General features: G+C 39.0%; 1 long non-coding RNA gene across 1 annotated transcript in view; it reads right to left on the bottom strand.

The window, feature by feature from the left end:
- The window catches only part of LOC125169488 (uncharacterized), a 34,345-nt gene that overhangs the window by 9,735 nt on the left and 4,920 nt on the right, over positions 1–19,690 (bottom strand). The window contains exons 2-3 of the long non-coding RNA XR_007153701.1: positions 18,702–18,848; positions 5,442–5,633 (exon numbers count right to left, since the gene is read on the bottom strand). This is a non-coding gene — a long non-coding RNA (uncharacterized LOC125169488). The remainder of the gene's footprint in view (positions 1–5,441; positions 5,634–18,701; positions 18,849–19,690) is intronic.

Below are 19,690 nucleotides of genomic sequence, written 5' to 3'. Positions count from 1 at the left end.
TCCCTCAAGAAACTTGCAACTGTACAAGCAATAACTTCAGATATAGAAAATATCTTAAAAAGTATTAATCTTTTGTAATCTTTGAAGAATTCACGTCTTTGTCTCTGATTATAAAATTTTACTCACTAAGGAAGGAAGCATTAATTTTCATGTCCATGACTTTAAAAATCAAAATAAAAGAGTTCCGAGTTAAATGAGGAGTTGGCAAAGTATGACAGTGGGCCAAATCCAGCCTGCCACCTGTTTGTGTAAATAATTTCTTTGGGACACAGTCACGCTCATCTGTTTATGCATTATCTGTGCCTGCTTTTGAGCTACAAGAGAAGAGGTGAGCAGACACAAGAGAGAATGTATTAAGTGAAATCAGAAGGTGTACTTAAAAAAAACAAAGTATCTATTTGTCTTCCATTTTGGCATGTTCTCTTTGGAAATCTATTTCTGTAGGATATTCTAAGAGTGATTTCTTAAGGAATGTGTGTGTTCCCTCTCTGATCCTAGGAAGAACAAAAAGAGATAGTGAATAAACAGTACTGTAAAGCACAGGAAGAAGGAATATAAACTAGAAATGGAGGGACTTTACAAACAACGTTTTTAAATCTGAACTTGGCCACCACTTTATTCGCACCTATAAAGGTCAAGTAATGAAATTTGAATGTGTGTAGGTGGGCACAGAAGAAAAGATTTGAATTAAGTGATTAGGAAAATAATGGAGCTTATTTAACCAGTCTTTGAAAATGTTTATAATATTGGGAGAACTGCCCCCAATTCCTGAATGTCTCTTCCTGAAGAGAATCTGTCCAAAAAAAAAAAAATTGCTTAAGCTAAATTTTTGCAAAACATTTGCATGGAGGGAGCTACATAGTGTGCTGCCAAAGATGCTCCAATTTAATTATGCCCAGCAAGTTGGCTAGCTTGTTTGGCACTTCATTAACAAAAAATAAACCTCACTCTTTTTCCTGAGAAAATAGCATTTATAGTATTTTTGGGGACAGCAAAGTTCAGTGTGCTACTTCTTGGTATGAAAAAAAAATGTATGTGGATAAATAAAGCTTTAAAATTTTTCCTCTGGCATGGTAACTGACTATCCTGTAAAATCAATGTTTTAGACATGTGAGTGAATGAAGGTCATATAAAATTTATCTTTAAATGTTTTAAAAATCACAGAGAAGCAATGTCACAAAGCAGTAAGAGCCTAGATCTGGAAACTGAGAAAATAGATTCCTGTGACCCTTCTAAACGAACAGGGGTGTTCCATGCAAGCCAATAACTTAGTCTTTTTCTTTCTTTCTTTTCTTTTCTTTTTTTCTTTTTTGGAAGGGGGGAACGGTGGGGGGAGAGGAAGAGGGAGAGGGAGAAAGAGAATCTTAAGGGAGCATGGAGCCCCACATGGGGCTGAGCCGATTGAGCCACCCAGGTGCCCCAACTTCATCTTTTTCAATTTCAGCTTGTTTTGGCAGTAAAATGTAGGTAAAGTGTGGATGTTGGGAGAGAAGGTAAAATAAAGATACTTGTATATTTGTGACTTAGGTACTGCTCGCTAAAGAGTGAAAGGTAAAATTAAATTAAAGGTAAATTATATACATATAACTCCTTACATGAAGAGCTCCCTGACTCGAAATCAGCAGAGGAACAGAGATCTTTCCAATACTTACCAAGTTCTCATCCAAAGAAGTCAGTCTGAATTTAGTTGAAAGAAATCAGTTGCTAACAAGTTGTTCACAACAGTCAATGGACTGTAGAGCTCACACAAACACAAACTAGAATATGATGTAGCTCATGCTATGACTGGAATATGCTCAGGGCATGGGTAAGGATAGTTGAGGTGGAGGGTGAGAAAACACACAAAAGAAGGATTCTTAGAAGAGGTGACACATTTGTGTTTAGTAAAAGAGACCTAGGAGTGGGCCAGGACAGAGGACAGAGAAGTGACTTAAAGGCAAATGAGACAGAAAAAGCCAAGAAATGATAGGGTTCATAGGCAGAATTCCCAGCTGTTGTCTGTGCCTGGAAAGCAAAGTTTAAAACAGGAAATTGTTAGAGATAAGATGAGCGGGGCAGGATGTAGTGTTTTTTAGGCTAGAATTTAAGTTGGGACTATTTTGGATTTTATCCAGCAGGGCAGGGCAGGAAAACACACCCGTGTTTTAAGCTTGCAAGAGGCAGGTCTGCCTTGGGATGAATATGTCAGGGGGACTTGATGGTGATAAGGCTGATGGAAGAAAGGCCATTTAAATAATGCAGATGCCCAAGAAAAGGAGAAATCATAGCCAAATAGCAGCCGTTCTGAACTACACCAGTGGTAGTAATGATGGGCATTACAGACGAATGCAAGAGGTATTTACGATGGAAGACAAGCCAGTCCTGGCAATGGGTTGGACACGGAAGATAACAACAGTGGTGAAAAGGAAACCAAAAATGAGTCTCAGGCGTCTAGTCCAGGTGAACGCGTGGACGTGGTTCCACAATATGACGTAGAATGAGCACAGAATGAGAGACCAGGTTAAGGGGGGCCATGATAAGATCAGTTTACACATTAAACTGGAGAGTGCCTGATGGATACAGCAGACAGTTGTATATTTGAAAAAAAAAAAAAAGGTATTTGAACTACAAATAAAATTATGAGTAACTGCAAATTTTGAAAGTCGATGAGAATACGGGAGGGGAGCAATGGGCTGAGGAAGAACCCTGGGGAAGAAGGAGGAAGAAGAGACAGTCACAAAAGAGACGGGGAAGGAACAACCAGAGAAACTTTAATAAGGAGAGAGTGATCCATCAGTCCAAATGTGCAGAGAGATCCAGGAAAGGCTCAAAACACCCACTTGGTTGAGCAATTTAGGAACCATGAGTTCAGTTGTGAACTGAGAGCAGGTGCCAGATGCTGGGGACTGCAAAGTGGAGACAAGGAAATGCACAAAATACATATACATCAAATTTTCAAGTGGTTAGAATGAGATGGGGAGAGAGATATTGGAATGAAGATGGACAGGAACCAGGACAAGGGGAGGAAACTTAAAACAGGAGAAACACAGGGATACACTTGAACTAATGAACTGTGCTGTGCTAAAGAATGAAACTGCTAACCCAGCCCTGAACTGCTGTTCTGAACTGCTAACCCAGCCCACAGCAAACTCAGCCGTGGCTCCATCAGTGGCTGTTCCACACTCCTATCCTCTTCTATTTACGCTTTCTGTTATACCACATTCCCAGCTGAGAAACCTCTTGGGCAATTTGCCCTGGTCCCAGGATTTAAAAAAACCAAACCTCTTTAACTCCTATTTAAGCCCTGTCATTACCAGAGCGCTTATATGGTACTTTGTCGTAATGCTGTTGAGACAGATGTGCAGGTACCTTATGAGATATCACACGTGAAATCTGATTTGTTGGTGGATGGCAATTATATGTGCAGTTAGCCTTCTACAGCACAGAAATTCCTACACTGGAAAGGGACAGCACAGCATAGTTAAAAGAGGGTCATCTGGATATGAATAGATGTGAGCTTTTCCTGGCTCTGTCACTACGTAGGCCTGTGACCTTCTAAACAAGCTCCTTCTCCAAGTTCAGCCTCTCTTGTAACTTTGAACTGAGGTGCTTCCACTTAATGGTTTCCTCTTCTAGAATTTCCAGCCAAAAGACAACTATGACCGACACTTCCGTTATATTTTGTAAGATTTAGGAAATTAAATCAAAATATGGTTTGTAGATACTGAAGCAAATATTGAGCAGTACTGAGGTCATAAAATTACGGCATACTTCTTGGGAGAGAAACACCTACTGATAATAATTAGAACAGAGAGCTACACACATAGCCTTTTCTTTTTCCAAATGAAAAGCTCATTTGAATCTCACAATATTTTTCTTCCCTTTCAAAGTCCAGTAACAAGTGTTTGATGACAAATCAAAGCAGGATTGTTCCAGTCACAGTACACATGCCAGTGTCTCCAAAAGCAAAGTCAGAATGACAGTTTCTGGAGACAAATGATTCATTTCTGTTTCTGCTCTATTCACTAGAAGAACATAACTACAGTCAAGATTCAATCTGAGGTTCAGTAATACAAAGACAGCAGTTTCTCTGTAGTGTCTCCCTAGACAGTGGGGAATAAAATGATCTCAAAGAACTCTAGTGGGTGGGGACTAGGAAATTAAAAAAATGCTTTTAGTTTAATATAAATTTAACTAATACATATTTTGTGATCCTGGAGATAAAATGGAGTAAGTCATAGTGCAAAGAAATAATCTTACTGTCTTTCTTCTTCTTTCCAGAGACAGAAGAAAAAAAAAAGACACAAAAACATAACAATAGGTATGCCTGGTCCTTTTTCTAGGATTTGCTGGGATCCTGTCAATCTTTGGACTTGCTCTATCCATCATTGCTCCATCAGAGAAGAAGCAAGACCTTCAAACTATTAGTCCCTTTCCATCCTTTACTGTTTCGGAGCCCTCCTTCTTTGATGTTGGGTTTTGTGGATGTAATTGTTATTCTGTTTGATTATATCCTCCGTCACTACCACGTTACCCTCGTTTTTACATGGTGTCCTCAGTGTTAGTCCAGGGCTTGGTGATCCCTCACCTGGATGACTGTGGCCTCTTTCAGCAGGTCCTCTGATTTCTCAACTTAAGACTCTTCATCTCCCTTTGTGCCGCTTCCAGATGTCCTGAATAAGCCTACTGTCAATACACAGCAGAACCACCAGGGCTGTTTCCCATGCTTTTCCGTGGACCTCATGTCTTCCAATTCCTCCTTAGGTTTCCACACTGACATTTCATCTGGGAGGTTTCCCCAGCCTCACAGCCCACATGGGCACCTCACCCTGCCCTATCTGCTTTGCCTCCGTCCCCTTTCCAGCCTGCCATATTCTTCTCCACCCTTTCCAGTCTGCCATATTCTTCTCCAGCATGTCATCTTGATGCCTACGTCGTCCAGCCATGTCTCTTCCATTTCTCAGCCTTCTCCCAAAGTGTGCCCTCATTTGTGATGATGCCTTCTCCATACTTCCCTCAGCAACGCCTGGCTCTAGCTTTCTGTCAGGACTCTGCTTTTGCTGGCAAAATCTGGAGAGCAAACGTGCCTTAGTAGCAATTTCTCAAACCACACTGTCCTTTAGGCCATCCCTTTTTAACCCTAAAATCACCCTATTTGCATATTCCATGTCTTTGTGACTTTAGTAGTATTTTCTCACTCCGAATCGTTGTTATATTTATGTTTTCTTTATTAGACTTTAAACTCCCCAAGTATAGGCATTATATAGCTCTAAAGCAACCTTTTGAGGATTGTCCAGTCACCACTTAAAAATGATTTTAATCGTGACAATAAGATAGAAAGTATTATGCGAATTTTCCTGTTTTTCCACGAGGACATAAATGAACAAATCGTCTTGGTAACCACATAGCTTGGCTCTATCAGCTCCCCAGTGGGCCTTGAAAGCACTAAGCCTGTTTCTTACCTTGCTTTCTGTCCTGTGGAGCTAATCCAACCACAGACTTGCCTTTGAAGTCAACTGGAACATCATGCATGGGTGAGCTCCAGAGAGCACACAAAAGCAAAAAAAGAAAACTGACATGTTATTCTTAACCAAAGGGACTGTGCTATTTCCGTGTTTCCGTACACACTTAGGCGTCCCACAGATTTCAAGAGCCTGCAGATGAAGTAGGAGAAGAAGCTGAAGTTAGCAGGGTCTTGTGAATGGGGAATGGGCAGGAGATGAAGCACAACAGAATCAAAGTTTTAAATTCCTAGGAAATAACTCTCCTTTTTTCTTTATCAAGAGCCATACAAATCACAAATATAAAATTCTTCAAGGCTATAAAACTCCTCCTTGAGAATGTCAAACTCTTCTGGAAATGGCATCCACTCTTCATCTAAGGCATAACAATTGCCTCGTAGGCTAGTATTCAATTCCATGCAACAGCCATTTATCCAGAATCGTTACTGAAAAGGAACTGTGCTCATCAAGATGAGAGCATCATCACTATCTTCAAGAAGAAAAATATAAAGCAGTTCTCATAGCATATAGCTCTCCACGGCCACTTACAAAGAACACTTTCAAACAGCAACAGTCTGCAATGCAGCAACATGGTGAAATATAAAATACAGCTTTAATACTGCTTCTCATAGTCAAGGGCTTAAAACTATAAGATGTTTAGAAATGAACTAAATTTGTTATGTACGTACCTTTTGACCCTGCAAGTCCTTTCTTAAAAAGAAATTCTACGGAAATAAAAGAACCAACAAGAGGTCCCACTACTTAGCACCAATGTGTATTTTGGAGTGGATTTGCTTTACCTCTCTAAGCCTCAGTGTGGTAATTTGTAAACCATGAATAATAACAGTATTTGCCTTATAGCCCATGTGGGTCTGATGCCTGGCATGTGGGAAATGTTCAAGAAGTGTTAGTAAGGTGAGTATTAGAATCCTTATTTTGCAGAGGAAAAAAACTGTTTCAAAGATGCTAAACAATTGGTCCAAAGTAATAGCAAAGTTTGGATTTGAATCTAATTTGGTTTGATTCCAAAGACTATCTCCTCCCTGCCTCAAAGGTTGCTGCTTAATTTAGGGCCCTAGAGTGAACAAGAACAGGAGACATCAACTGAGAAAATGCTCCAGCTGCCATCTGGATGATCCTTTAAGGAGGTCTGAGTTCTTATCACCACTCTGTCTTCAAAGTGTGTGCTCAGATATTAGAATATTAGACTTTCGAAAAACATCTGAGACCCTCAAATCACAGGACATTAAGCTCAAACATAACAATGACATGACCAGTTGATGTAGCCTAAAAAATGAACACGAACCTGAAAAGCTAATGGTCAATTATTGACAAGATATGGATTCACCATAGGTGTGAGAAAAATGCTCTGTGCTCCTGGCCATTGACACAGCACTGTAATATTGATTTCATATTTAAATATTTCAAGATGAAGCACAGGAATTTGTATTTGCCATCAGAAGCATTATTAATCAAAATACTCTGGGGTAAAGACTTGGATGACAAAAAGCAAATTATACCAATGTTAAGTTGTCATGTATGAACACCCTCGAGAGGTGCCAGAAAGGTGTCATCCCCAGAAAGAGCAAACAAGGAAAGGATGTCTACGCTGAACCATACATAGAGGTAAATCAAATTTTAAGAAGACAGTGGACATTATGATTTAGGAAGCGAAACTGAGAATAGATGAATCCATAATTCAACAAAAACTTGATCTCTTTGTTTCTAAACTGTCTTTCATCCCTTCTGATTCACAGATTTAACCATATATTGTGTTCCCCAATACAGAATGCTTTTGCCTTCTCAAGTTTTTTTGTTGGTTTCATTTTTTCTTCAAATGGTGTGAGTCTAAATGTGTAGTTTTTTTAAAATGTTTATTTTATTTTTGAGACACAGAGAGACAGAGCATGAGCGGGGGAGGGGCAGAGAGAGAGAGAGAGAGAGAGAGAGAGAGAGAGAGAATCCAACTCAGGCTCCAAGCTGTCAGCACAGAGCCTGATGAGGGGCTCGAACTCCTCAACTGCGAGATCATGACCTGAGTCGAAGTTGAACGCTAAACCGACTGAGCTGCCCAGGCATCCCTAATGTATAGTTTCAAAGGTAGAGATTGATAGGAGGTATCTAAGTTTATAAACTTCATGTTCCAAATCACCTGCTGGGGGAGGTAGGAAAAATATAACTGAAGAATTTCTCAGACATACTTTCTTTACATTTCATGGAGTCTGAAAATGTCTTCTGCAAATGGCTATCAAAAATGAAATACAGCTTAGAGTAGACAGCAGGGAAAGGACTTCCTTATTTGGGGACACCAAAGGCATTCACAAGTCACAGAGAGAAGGTGCATAGTGTCTTTGCTCTCTTTATCTGTTTAGACGGATGGTGGATCCTGCTTCTCAAAGACACTGAGAACCCAGAGCTGCCACTTTTTAGACAGGAAGCTGCTCTCTATTTTCTGAGTGGGGATCATTAAGTATCCTTCTGTCTGAGTCTCCCTATGATGCATCTAGTACAAGTCCATTCATAATAGGAGACTCGGGAGAATGAGTCCTTTGCTGCACCCTCCCCCTGGTCCCTTAATATGAGGGCATCTGTCCTCCTGGTTTATCAAATGCTATATACACTGTCCACAGGCGATGTCTCCTAGGACTGGGGTGCTCATTTGTCTCCAATTCTTCCCTTCCCTCAGAAGAGAGGGCAGAAACGCTCAAGGCTCTTTTCTCTATGTCTATAAACTCCACAAGATCAAAAGTAAGAATAATTGGATTATGACTGGGCTTTTCAATATGGAGGTCTTAACATAACTAAGGGCAACAACTTCAAGGTTTGTAAATTAAAGTTTAACAATTTTTTGGCTAGCTGATCTTTGGCTGCCCTGGTAAATGGCAAGTACCTACATCCGAAGTTGCTTTTCCTTAAAATCCTCAAATTTTATAATTGTGGTAAGAACGAATAAGGAACAAATCTGAAAGCTCTTTGCTTAATGTTAGGTGTTGCTTGGCCCAGTGTTTTCAGCCATGTGGGTGAGTGGTGTAATATTTCTGCCAGGGAACAAAGTCCGGGCAGGGCTTTACACACCTAAGGATACTGTTAAATACAGCTTTGAAAAATTTTCCATTGCCTAGAATATGTTAGTCTGTCTTCTCAAGACAGCAAGGAAGTTGAAGTATTTCAAAAAACGTTTCAATTTTCATTTGGGTCCAAATTTTAAAAGACTATCATGATGTACAATTGAGGCAATGGTAAATAAACTCCACCCCCACCCACCCACCCACACATTGTTTATTATAAACCTTCAATAAAGTATTTGTAAGTTTTGGACCGTTCATAACTAACCCTGTGACATGGTTAATTTTTTTAAGTCTTCTTGAAATGAAAATCTTTTCGCTGATGAAATAAATTGAAAATTGTAAAATCCATTTTCAAGAACTAGCCTTTATTCTGAACATACTCATTACTGTTCTCACAACAAATAATCTGAAACAATGTTGTGAGCCAAAAAGCTACATTTGATTGTTAATACTGCTTTCCACCTGTGAGGGAATAGCTTCTCTCTTCACAGAACTGAAGTATGATTGCTAAAAGTAATTTTATTATATTATCCAATTAATTCTTGAAAGTTCTTTTTCTCTCTCCAATTATATGATAGTTGATGAGGGAAACATCATATTTTTGCCTGTTGTAAAATCCTCAGTGCCTTTAGCAACACTGGTCAGACAAGATAATTAAGGGGGAAAAAAGCCAACTGAATAATTGAGTAAATAAATGATTTGAAGTCTCTCCCAATTTATGACAATAATCATGACTACTAAGTAAAAACAATACCATTTTAGTTAGAAAGGTCTCACACTGTACCAACTTCAATTCAGCTTAGAATGAAAACAATAAAGCCCCCAAACTACACAGAAATTCTGAACTCTTTAAAATATTATATTCTGTGGTAAAGATGAGAAATTCTTTGTCCTATGTACTAACATCTCTTATTATCCTTACCCAGCCAAAAAAATAAATACTATCGAAGAGATAATTGACGGAAGGAAGTTTAAAATATTCATAAATATCAGAAATCCAATGAGTAACAGTGAATTGAAGCAGGTTAGTCTGGATCACCTGCACTACACTGAATTAGCAGAATTAAAGTATAATGAGGAGTAAGTTCTGGATTCAAATCTTTCCAGCACTTTGAAAGCACCAGGATTAAAAAAATAGACCTTAGTCTTTAAGATGATATGCTGCCTGTTTAGACAGACGATCCTATTCTTATACCATTTTCCTATTAGTCAAAGCTATTTCTCTGGACTGATTATAAGCACAGCATCTGATGGGAAGCAATGGGTATTTCCTGTTTCCATTAAGTAAGTACCCACTTCCTAGGTGACTTCCTCGTCACTGGGAAGTTATACCATTTTTGTCATTTATTAAAAAATTAAAATTAAAAGCTGCTAAAGTGAAACTATTTTTGTAAATGTCACCAAAGGGAATTTATTTTAAAGATCAACAGCCTCATCATGCCTAAAAATGGAAGAGTATCATTCATGCGTCACAGCCTTTCCACATGTTACGTCCACAGTGAGCCAACAAACCAGAGGACTCAAGGAACTTAAAAAAAAGATCTTTTGACCAAAATGGGTTTTTAATTTTGCATTGTTAAAATACCTTCTTTTCGTTTGGACATTCAAATTGATAGACCACGTCCCCCAATTTGCATGACAAGAATTTGGGAGGGAGCCAAAGGTTTTATTTTTGCAGTGACAAAACAAACAGTCAATTCAGAGAAAACAGAGTCTTCAACCAACTCAACGGATTATGACTGCATGGAGAAAATTGGCTGATTAAATATTTCCCTCTCCAACTGCATGTGGCGTGTTCTTATGGCAAATCACAGGGGCTAAATATTGTTCGCCATTGTGCACCCAGGTGGCAGCGAGATACCAACAATTACACACTATAGCTAAGTGCCAAGGTTCATGCCTGAAATTAGTGTCAAAATGAAAGGACCATGGAAAGTCAGGGTTAAGGGGGAGACGAGCTCATCCTCAGCATTTTACTGACATCAATACAGCATGTGATAAGCACTTGGAGCACATTTTCGTTTTTGGAACTCTCATGGGCTGTGCAACTGCTACTACTACAAATACAGACTGTGGAAATATTCCTTGTTTCCTAAAAGCAGGATGTAGCTCAAAGCCTCATGGAGAAAGCTTTATCCTCACTTACCTCAACTAGCAAGTAGGGATTTCCAAAGAATGGGGCTGCTTCAACAGAGTACTCCCATAAAAGTAGAGGGTACACACAGGCTATCATGTTCCCTGGTTCAAGGTGCAGCCTTTCTACCTTACTTTACCCAGGGAGATTAATACACGGTACAAATACATTATGTATTAGTGATCCATCCTTGAAGTAAGCCCTATAAGTCATAACTATGTATACAAGCCATGGCTCTTATAGTGAGTCCGTAAAATAACTCCATAGCAAAGGTCACATATAGTAGTTGCTTTAAGAAATATCTACCTGGATTTTCCTATGAAATAAAATTTCTACCTTAAGCACTCGCTTTGAGAACCCACACAAAATACAGACATATATATTTTTCTAGAGATTTCAAGGCTATGCTTTTGAATACAATGGAGGAAAAACATAAATAAAATTAATCACAAGAGTTGCTTGTTGGTAGAGGGGACATTGCATTAGGATTTTGAATACTGAACTTAGCTTTTATTGAGAAAAAAATCTGACATAAAGTATTAACCAATAAAACTTTATGTGGTTAAGAGGAAGTCTCTTGGGGGGGGGGGGGAAGGTGGCCAGCAATTTCTGTGATACTAAATAATGTCCCAAGGGATAGAGAAATAATCATACACAGCATAAAACAACACAACCAACTTAGAGTCCCCTGTACCGTGGGCCTGAATAGTAATGATAAGCATACACAAACATAACACAATTGCCCTTGCTCTTAGAAACACCAGAAAGTTCATTCCATATCTAAAGTATTAATGTTGATAAGAGGGACAGTTTATTCCTGGAAAAGGCAAAAACATACATGCAAGTGTGTATCTTTCATGATTTTGCATATCTATGCATTCCTTAATGGGCTCTCTGACACCAATTAAGTATTTAAAGATCTTTCAAGGCCTGGGGCTATCAATTTAGGAATATTATTTTCTCGTTCCCTGCTAACTTTCCTCCTATTGTCAGTCTCTCCTTCCTTTGTGCTGCTCTTCTCCCCTTCCCAGCCTCAAATGTACATTAACTGCATATTCTATACCAGGCACTGTGCTAGACTGGGGGGCTCTTGTTTCCAAGCTTTCCAGTCCTTTTCCTCTTCTGTTTTCTTCTCTTATTTTACTACTAGTTCCCTGAACTCTTTGCTAACACGTCAGCTGGGCACATGTACAAGTACTAAAGCAGCCAGGACATAGGAAACACGTGAAATGTTACCTAGCCTCATATCTCTTTAGTTGTTGCAAATGCCATGTGTCAAATGATCAATGCAGATGAAACAACTTTAGGATTTCGTTTCTAAGACACACTTCGTTGGCACCGTGGGCTTTGACCCAGACGCAGAAGGATGGGAAGTGTTGGGAAAGCAGTGGCAAAAGTGTTTCGGGGCAGCAATGGTGGGAGGAAACACAAGGCAAACTTCGAGGAGGCAGTGAGCAGACCGGTCTTCCGGGTTAGCAAATTCCTCTTTTGAAATCTGTAAATAATGCAGTTGGAAAGAAAGACTGAAGCCAAATAGTGAGAGGTCTAAAGAAGGTTTGAAATTCAAATGTTTTATGCTATTGGTTCTGGGGAATCCATAGATGCAAAGGGAAATAACATAATGAATGTATCAAGTGACTACGTGCTCCTATTCTAAGGGCAGAGGCTTGCCTGTTCTAGCCACTGCTTTATTCTAAACATGTTGAGCAGGCCTAGGACACCATCAAAGCTCGATAACATCGGCTGAATGACTGGAAGGATGAATAGAATCTGAAACGGTTGGATTTTAAGTCATCTCAGCTGCTTGCAAGCTCTGTGACCTCGAGGGAGTTAACTTCGCAAAACCTCAGTTTCCTCTTCTACAAGCAAGGATAGTGACACTACCTTTCTCATAATGTAATTGAAGGATTAAACAAGAATACAAAAGTAAAGGATTTAGTACCTTGACTGGCATATAGAAAATAAATGTTAACCATTAACAATTAGAATTAGAGGTCCCTGAACATAGTATGAGCAGCATTAGAAGGAAGCAAATGTAACAAACCCATTTAGTATTTGCTGCATCATGGGCCTAGCTACTGAGGGGGGAAGGATGCATTTGGACACTTCTAAATACGCATCGACAAGATAACTTCTTAAAACATATTCTGACTGCTTTGCCAATATATTCTTCTAAATTGGTATATATGCAGAGAATATATTTTAAGCCATTTAAAGAACAGATCATTGAAGAACAAGTTCCAAAATGATATGGATTGTGATGTGATTAGCTGATAGGGTATGACTAACTGGCGAGACTCCTATAATCTGCAAAACCAGGCAAATAATGACTGTTGAATTAATGGTGAATATTAAATTAAGAGCCACAAGAATAGTGTCTGGCACAAGGCAGGCACTGAATAAATGTTTATGGAATGAATGAATGAATATTTTCTAAATCCTTATGGGAGAACATTTTAAAAATAATTTATTTGGTTTCCCGGTTTCAAATTTCTAGCAAATCAAATTCGTCTTCAAACATATTCTGAAAATCCAGTATTGTTGAAGATGCCTGCAGTAAACTATGTTAAAACCCTTGGGATTTTGATAATTAACTGTACACCATATGTTCCTGACCATGGTGTGCTTGCTACCTTGTCTTTCTTTCTCTAAGGAAATTCTTAGCCTTATGGTATATTTCAGTCTGCAGTTGAACTGTGAATTCAATCGTCAGAAAAATACAGGAATTTCAAAGATTTATAGATCACAAGTACGTTGTGCTTAAATAATGCCAGGCAACATTAAGAACATAAATTATGGCTCAGAGATGTTATTAAAAATGTAAAACAGTTCTGTTCACTATAGGGTGTAGGATCATAAAGTCTACCAACTTTAGAGAATCTCAGGGATTATGATTCTATACGAGCCATCTCCTGATGAAAAGAAAAATATAAATACCATTAAGCAAGCTACAATTTTCACATTTTAAAATCTGAACAAATTTTTTAATGCTTCGATTAATTATTAGTGAGTGAGAGAGTGTGTAATTAAGATTTTTAGCATAGCTTGTATTTTCTTAAATCATTCTGGTACTCTTTAAACAAAAGAATCTGACTGATGGTAATGCAAATTAAAATCTGCTGTTGGATCACAGAGGTGATTAAACACAACATACCAGTAGATAAAACTTTACAATGTATCCTTGCCAACATCTCAGAAGAGTAACCTAGAGTGACACCTTCACTAGCTATCCAAGAGGGTCCCATCCCTGCCAGTTTTTCTCATACTAAGTTTCCTAGATGATGCTCAGTGAAAATCTGAGGCTTGCCACTTAGTGGAAAATAAGGTAAGGTAGCTTGAAGGAAAGATTTTATTGAATTATGCAAGTAACTTGCTACCACTGGGAAACTCTAGATCCCAATATGAGGCCCTTGCACAACATCCCAAAGGCAACTCAAATCTTTCAGCACTCGATACACAATTTCTAATGAAATAAGCTTCTCCCGCCCCAACACAGACGAATAGGTCACACAAATAGCTTCAAAGTCAATATAACTGTCTAGATGACAGATAAGAATAATGGCATACCAAAAAAGACAAAACCCAGAATTATAGTAGGCAGAAAGAAACTAAGAGTAACTAATTTCTCCGCAACACTGGTATCTGGAAGGCAGTATGAAGTGCAAAAAGAAAGCAAACTTGGGGAAATATGGTAAACATATTAAGAGAGGAGAATAAGCAGATAGTAGAGCTTAATTTTGCTTCTATAAAAAATTGCATGGATGGCGTGTTAACTCGGCAATAATGTAATATTCTGACTGTAAATATTCACTACAATCAAGTTAAATTGCATACAAATTTTTCTAATTAGTGTTTAGAACAACGCAGTTTGGAGGCTAATGGCTTTGTGTAACTTGCACAGAAAAACCGATTTAAGATTTTTATTCTGACTTACGTGAAAATTGATCTAAGATGTCACAACTCCAGTTCCCAAAAGATTTGATTCTTTAAAAGCTACGTGATTAACTTTACTTGTGTCTACATCTCCTGAAAGAAATGAGGTGCTAAGGTGTTCCTGGTAACATTAGCTGGAATTACAGTAAGTTTACATACATGCATTTATCTGTTCAATATAGACAGATATAATGACTGCATATTTACATACATATATTTGATATTAGTCTGTTTTTAAATTTTAGAAGTACCTGACATCTGGGAGATGCCAAGTCCATTTTGTGATAGCGCATAATATTTATTCTGTCTTCTCAGCCTTCTCCTGACTTGTCTCATTGTTTTCCCTCTTTATGCCACAAACTATCATTTGTCACATTCCTCCCTTTAAGATACACCTAATTCTTGTAAGGAGGTACCAAATTAAAATAGGAGGAATCTGGAAATACTCACTGTTTTATCTCAAGAGCTCAATGCGGTTGCTTCAGCTGAGATAAATGCATGAAGACTTTTCTGAAATAACTTTTACATAAGGATAGAATGATTTCTACATAAGAAACAATCACCAGCCAACATTATTATCACCAGAAAATTGTAAGCTAGAATGAGCAATAAAAACATTGTATTTGGAATGAGATTTTAGAGAATAGCTATTAAAATATTTTACTCAATTTCTATTATTCCTTAAAATGAAAGTCATCAAAATGTCATTATAGGCCTTTTCCCCAGATTCTTCAGAGATGGAATTTAATCATTTCAGGAAATTGAGCGCTATCCAACATTCACTTAAATCCTTTGAAATAACAGCAAAGCAAAGCACGATGTAAAATTTATAAGACATTCTATATTAAAATATGTTCACATACACACAGAGATACATACCACATACTGGGAAACATTTGCCTTCGGATACCTAGAATTAAACATTTCTCGTGAAATTAGCCACTCATATAAAGTATTACCTTCAAGAAGACCTGAAGTGAGAAACCCAAGTTAAGGAGCCCCAATTGGGCTCTGCAAAACCCAAGTCTTCATAAAGCACTAAAAAAAAAAAAAAAAATACCTCCAAAAATCCAGTTTTTGAAAATGACTTCCAGCCACAATGGTTACCTGTCCCACAGAGCACAGAACTTTTAACTGCTGCTCAATGAAAAAGAGCTGAACAGTTGAAGAAGCTCAATTAACACTAATAAAGGCGTCCTTATGCCTTCTTTCTGAAAACTAGTGCTCTTTGAGGAATTTTCAGGCTGACAGAAGACCTTCGACATCACCCAATCCTTGTGCTTATTTACCAGTCCTAGGAATAAAATCTACATAAAATAAAGATCGTTTTTATTGATCCCCCAAAGGATAATGTCCTCTAAAAAACAAAAACCTGCTGGTTTTCAAGGCTGACAGGAAACATACGAAGTACCTGATTGCATTTTGCTAACAAAAGCTAGACAATCCTTAGAAAATGACTAACGATAAAATTCCCTAATACTCTCTTCTTTAAACCTCTTATGGCTAGAAAGAATGGCGCAAATCTTAGTTTTATTTAGAAAGCGGCTTTCTAATGCTACTGCAAGAAGTACATGAAATGGCTTGAAAATTGCACTTTAAAAAATGTTTAATTTTTTACCTTCCCATTGGAGGAGGATGCCACTTCTTATGGAACTCATTTTTCCTGAAGATACTCAGCGCTGGCTGATTTAGGATAAAAACCATTAGCATGTTACTATTAAAAGAAAAAACCACCCTACAGAGCTGCAATCTCTCAGAGGGAAGCGGACGGCGCTTATAAGCAATAAGTGCCTGGTTCTGGTAGCTGTTTTGTCAGCATCATCTTATTAGCGGACTGTATGCTCCCTGCAGCATCAATTAAGCACTTTTTAAGGGAGCGGGAAATACAGGAGGGCTCATCTGCTAAGCACGGCTGTATACTCCACAACCCCTTAATCAGCGCGGCTCCTTTCTTAACAAGGTTCTAGAATGCAAGTACATCCAGGGACCATTAAGGAACACACAAGCAGAACATCCCTGGGAGTCGCCAGTATTGGATACAACTTTCCCTCAAAGAACCAGCCCGAGACTGAAGGCAGCAGAGCCGCACCACATCTGCCCATTTATGCCTCAGCGCAGGGCGCTTGCAGAGCGGAGGCCCACCCCATCCCCATCAGGGACTCCGCCTGACTTCCGAGGGCCCCCGGGGCCGAATCCAGGCGTCCGGAGAGGGCCTGTGTCTCAGGCGGCCCCAGCTAGGGAGAAAGTGAGGACACGGAAGGTTTGCCCTCTCATCCTCAATCCGCCTAAAGTGGTATCACCGAGTCACAAGTGAAATGCTAATGCACAAGAAAATACGTGCCAATTTCCTCCACTTTGCTCCAAGTTTCAGAGGCCCCTCCGCAATAAAAGATAGCTGTTTGTGGAGGCTGCCTTGTTCCATACCATTAACTCAGAACAAAACATATTTTTAGTGGGACAGCGGTGTTTACTTGTAAGAACTGATGAATTGTTCGGCACCATTTATCACTTACAGACAAAGACATTCAGCCACAATTTTGGACATAAATCAAGGTGCATGCTCCTCAATAAAAAAAAGAAAAAGAAAAAGAAAGAAAGAAAGAAAGAAAGAAAGAAAGAAAGAAGACTGCCTAAGTCCCCAAAACCACAGAGATTGAGGTCAGACTGGCCATAGCAACCAAGAACAGGACTTGGGTCTCCAGAAGGACCTAGCAACCGATAAATGAGTTCAGATCTCTTTTCATCTCCACTGGTGTGAAAGCCAAAATTAAAAAGATTAGATCACCCTGCACCCATTACAAAAGGCGCCACAATGAAAAAGTCATTTCCAGCCTTTGAATCACATCAAATAAATAACATTCATCCTTGCTATAATGAACAACTTTCAAAGTAAATTGAATCTCCATAGTACTGCTTTCCCCGGCTGCACAGTATTTACATAACAATATATCACAGGAAGCTCAGAATGGGTCTTGTAAATGGGGAACTCAGATAAAAAGCATCTTTAGCCCCGATTACTGTATACTCAGACTGCTTTTCAGTCCCCTTCATTTAAACAATGTGTTGTATCAAGAACATAAACAATGTTTTTAAATTGTGGGAAATGAAAGTTTTCAGTACATTTTTAAATGTCTGGACTCACCCCTTCTGTGGGGCACTGAGAATGTAGAAATCACTTAACCTCCTAAATCCATGCCCGGGATTCATTTTTGTGACAAAGAATTCTCATCTATGGGTACACTTGCTTCTTTGTTCGTGCCAGCAGTTTTTCACCCTAAAAATCTCCTGAATTTTTATATATTACTTAAGATGAAAACACACTCTTGCATATTTTTTAGCATGTGGTTCATTCATTATTTGTCATTTCCTCGAAAGTGTAAGGTATTCTCCACTGCCAGAACAATTATGTCTATCAAGTTTTAGCAATGCCTCCACACAATCTATTCCTCTTCTATAGCTAGTTTTGACAAAATGTCTCCAGGTCATTAAAAAAAAAATTAAGGACTAATATCCCCCAATACTTAGGTTTCCATAAACTATAGTACAATTGATACATTTCAAATGGAGTATGTTCCATTAAGACAGTTAAATCCACCTTAAAAATATACCAGCTATATCTTATCTTTTTTGTGTCAGCTCACGTAGACATTACTATTTGAACTCCACAGGGAATCTCATTAATTTTTAAAACTCTCTGACCTCAGTACAGTTGAGTATAAAAATAATTTCAAATTAAGAATGAAAGAGCATCACTTGAATTCTACACGGCCATATGCTCTACGTTGCACAAAACATTGCTAACTATCATCAAACAGAATTTTTTCCAGATACAAATTTAAACAGCATGATAAATGTCAGCAGACAGACATAAAAAGCAGCTCACCCGTCCGCCCAGCCCTGCTCACGCCTCACCTCCAACGATTCTCGTAACACAAAGCCCTGAGAACACAGGTTTGCAGGCAAGTGACAGCACAGATGATACCCTCGCGAAAATATTTTCCTACTGAGACTCGCTTTCTATCTCAACGTCTCTCTCAGCCACAAGCGTGCAAAAATGCAAGAATCGGGGCGTACACGTTTTCTTACCTAAAACTTGTCCAAAGGGCGGTCCTTGGGTCCTTGTCATTGTTGTCACCTCCGGTGCCCCCTCTCGCCATCCTGGAAATTGGCTTCACTGTGTTTATCATTCTGTGCCTCAGTTACAGCTGTGGCACTCATCTGCCTGCATAGAACCTATGAGGGGAAATAAGGGAGGGAGAGAGAGAGGAAGAGAGTAAGAGAGAGGGAGGGAGTGGATGTGTGTGTGTGCTTGTGTGTGTGTGTATGTGTGTGTGTGTGTGTGTGTGAGAGAGAGAGAGAGAGAGAGAGAGAGAGAGAGAGAGAGGGAGAGAGAGACTGCTGACTTGAGACTAAAAACCTAAAACCTCCGGCCACGACAAGCCTGAATAAAAATGATCAAAGCTCTGTCCTTCATCAAGAGAGTAGACAGATATTTTTTTTCTCCTCCACTGAAAAGTGGAACTGTCATTGGGGATTCTCACCAGGAAAGCGCAGACAGAGGCAGACCTTCTCCAGAGTGTCAGTGCTGCCCAGCAGTCCGTGCAGAATACAGGTACCTATTGTTCCAGAGACAGATATGTAGCCAGCCAGTCAGACTCTGACAGATCTCAGCAAACCAGTGAGCCTGCCTTCATTTTAACTCCTTATTTACTAGCGCTTTTTGGTCAAATGCAAAAGGTCTTCTCATCACCCAGGAGAAATAAATGGAGATGATGCAGATGAACTCATGGCAGGAAGTAATGCTGTATCTTTTTACAAAGAGGGACTTTTCACTACTGTTATTGAAATGCTGAATTTGATGCAAATATCTTATTTTGTTGGGAGGAAATGAAACATTAGATTAAACCAGGACGACCTAGCCAGTAAAGAAAATCTTGACATCCAAGATGAATAATAGCACAGCCAATTTTCAAAGGAAGGCAAAAACTGGGGTTATTCACAGCACTCTGAATATAAATATATATACTTCAGAACATGAGTGGTGTTACCTTAGCTTTTGGTTCCAACCTTTTGCA

This window comes from Prionailurus viverrinus, chromosome B4 (assembly GCF_022837055.1).
Source record: "Prionailurus viverrinus isolate Anna chromosome B4, UM_Priviv_1.0, whole genome shotgun sequence".
Taxonomy (NCBI): Eukaryota; Metazoa; Chordata; class Mammalia; order Carnivora; family Felidae; genus Prionailurus; species Prionailurus viverrinus.
This window is presented reverse-complemented; position numbering and strand designations above follow the sequence as displayed.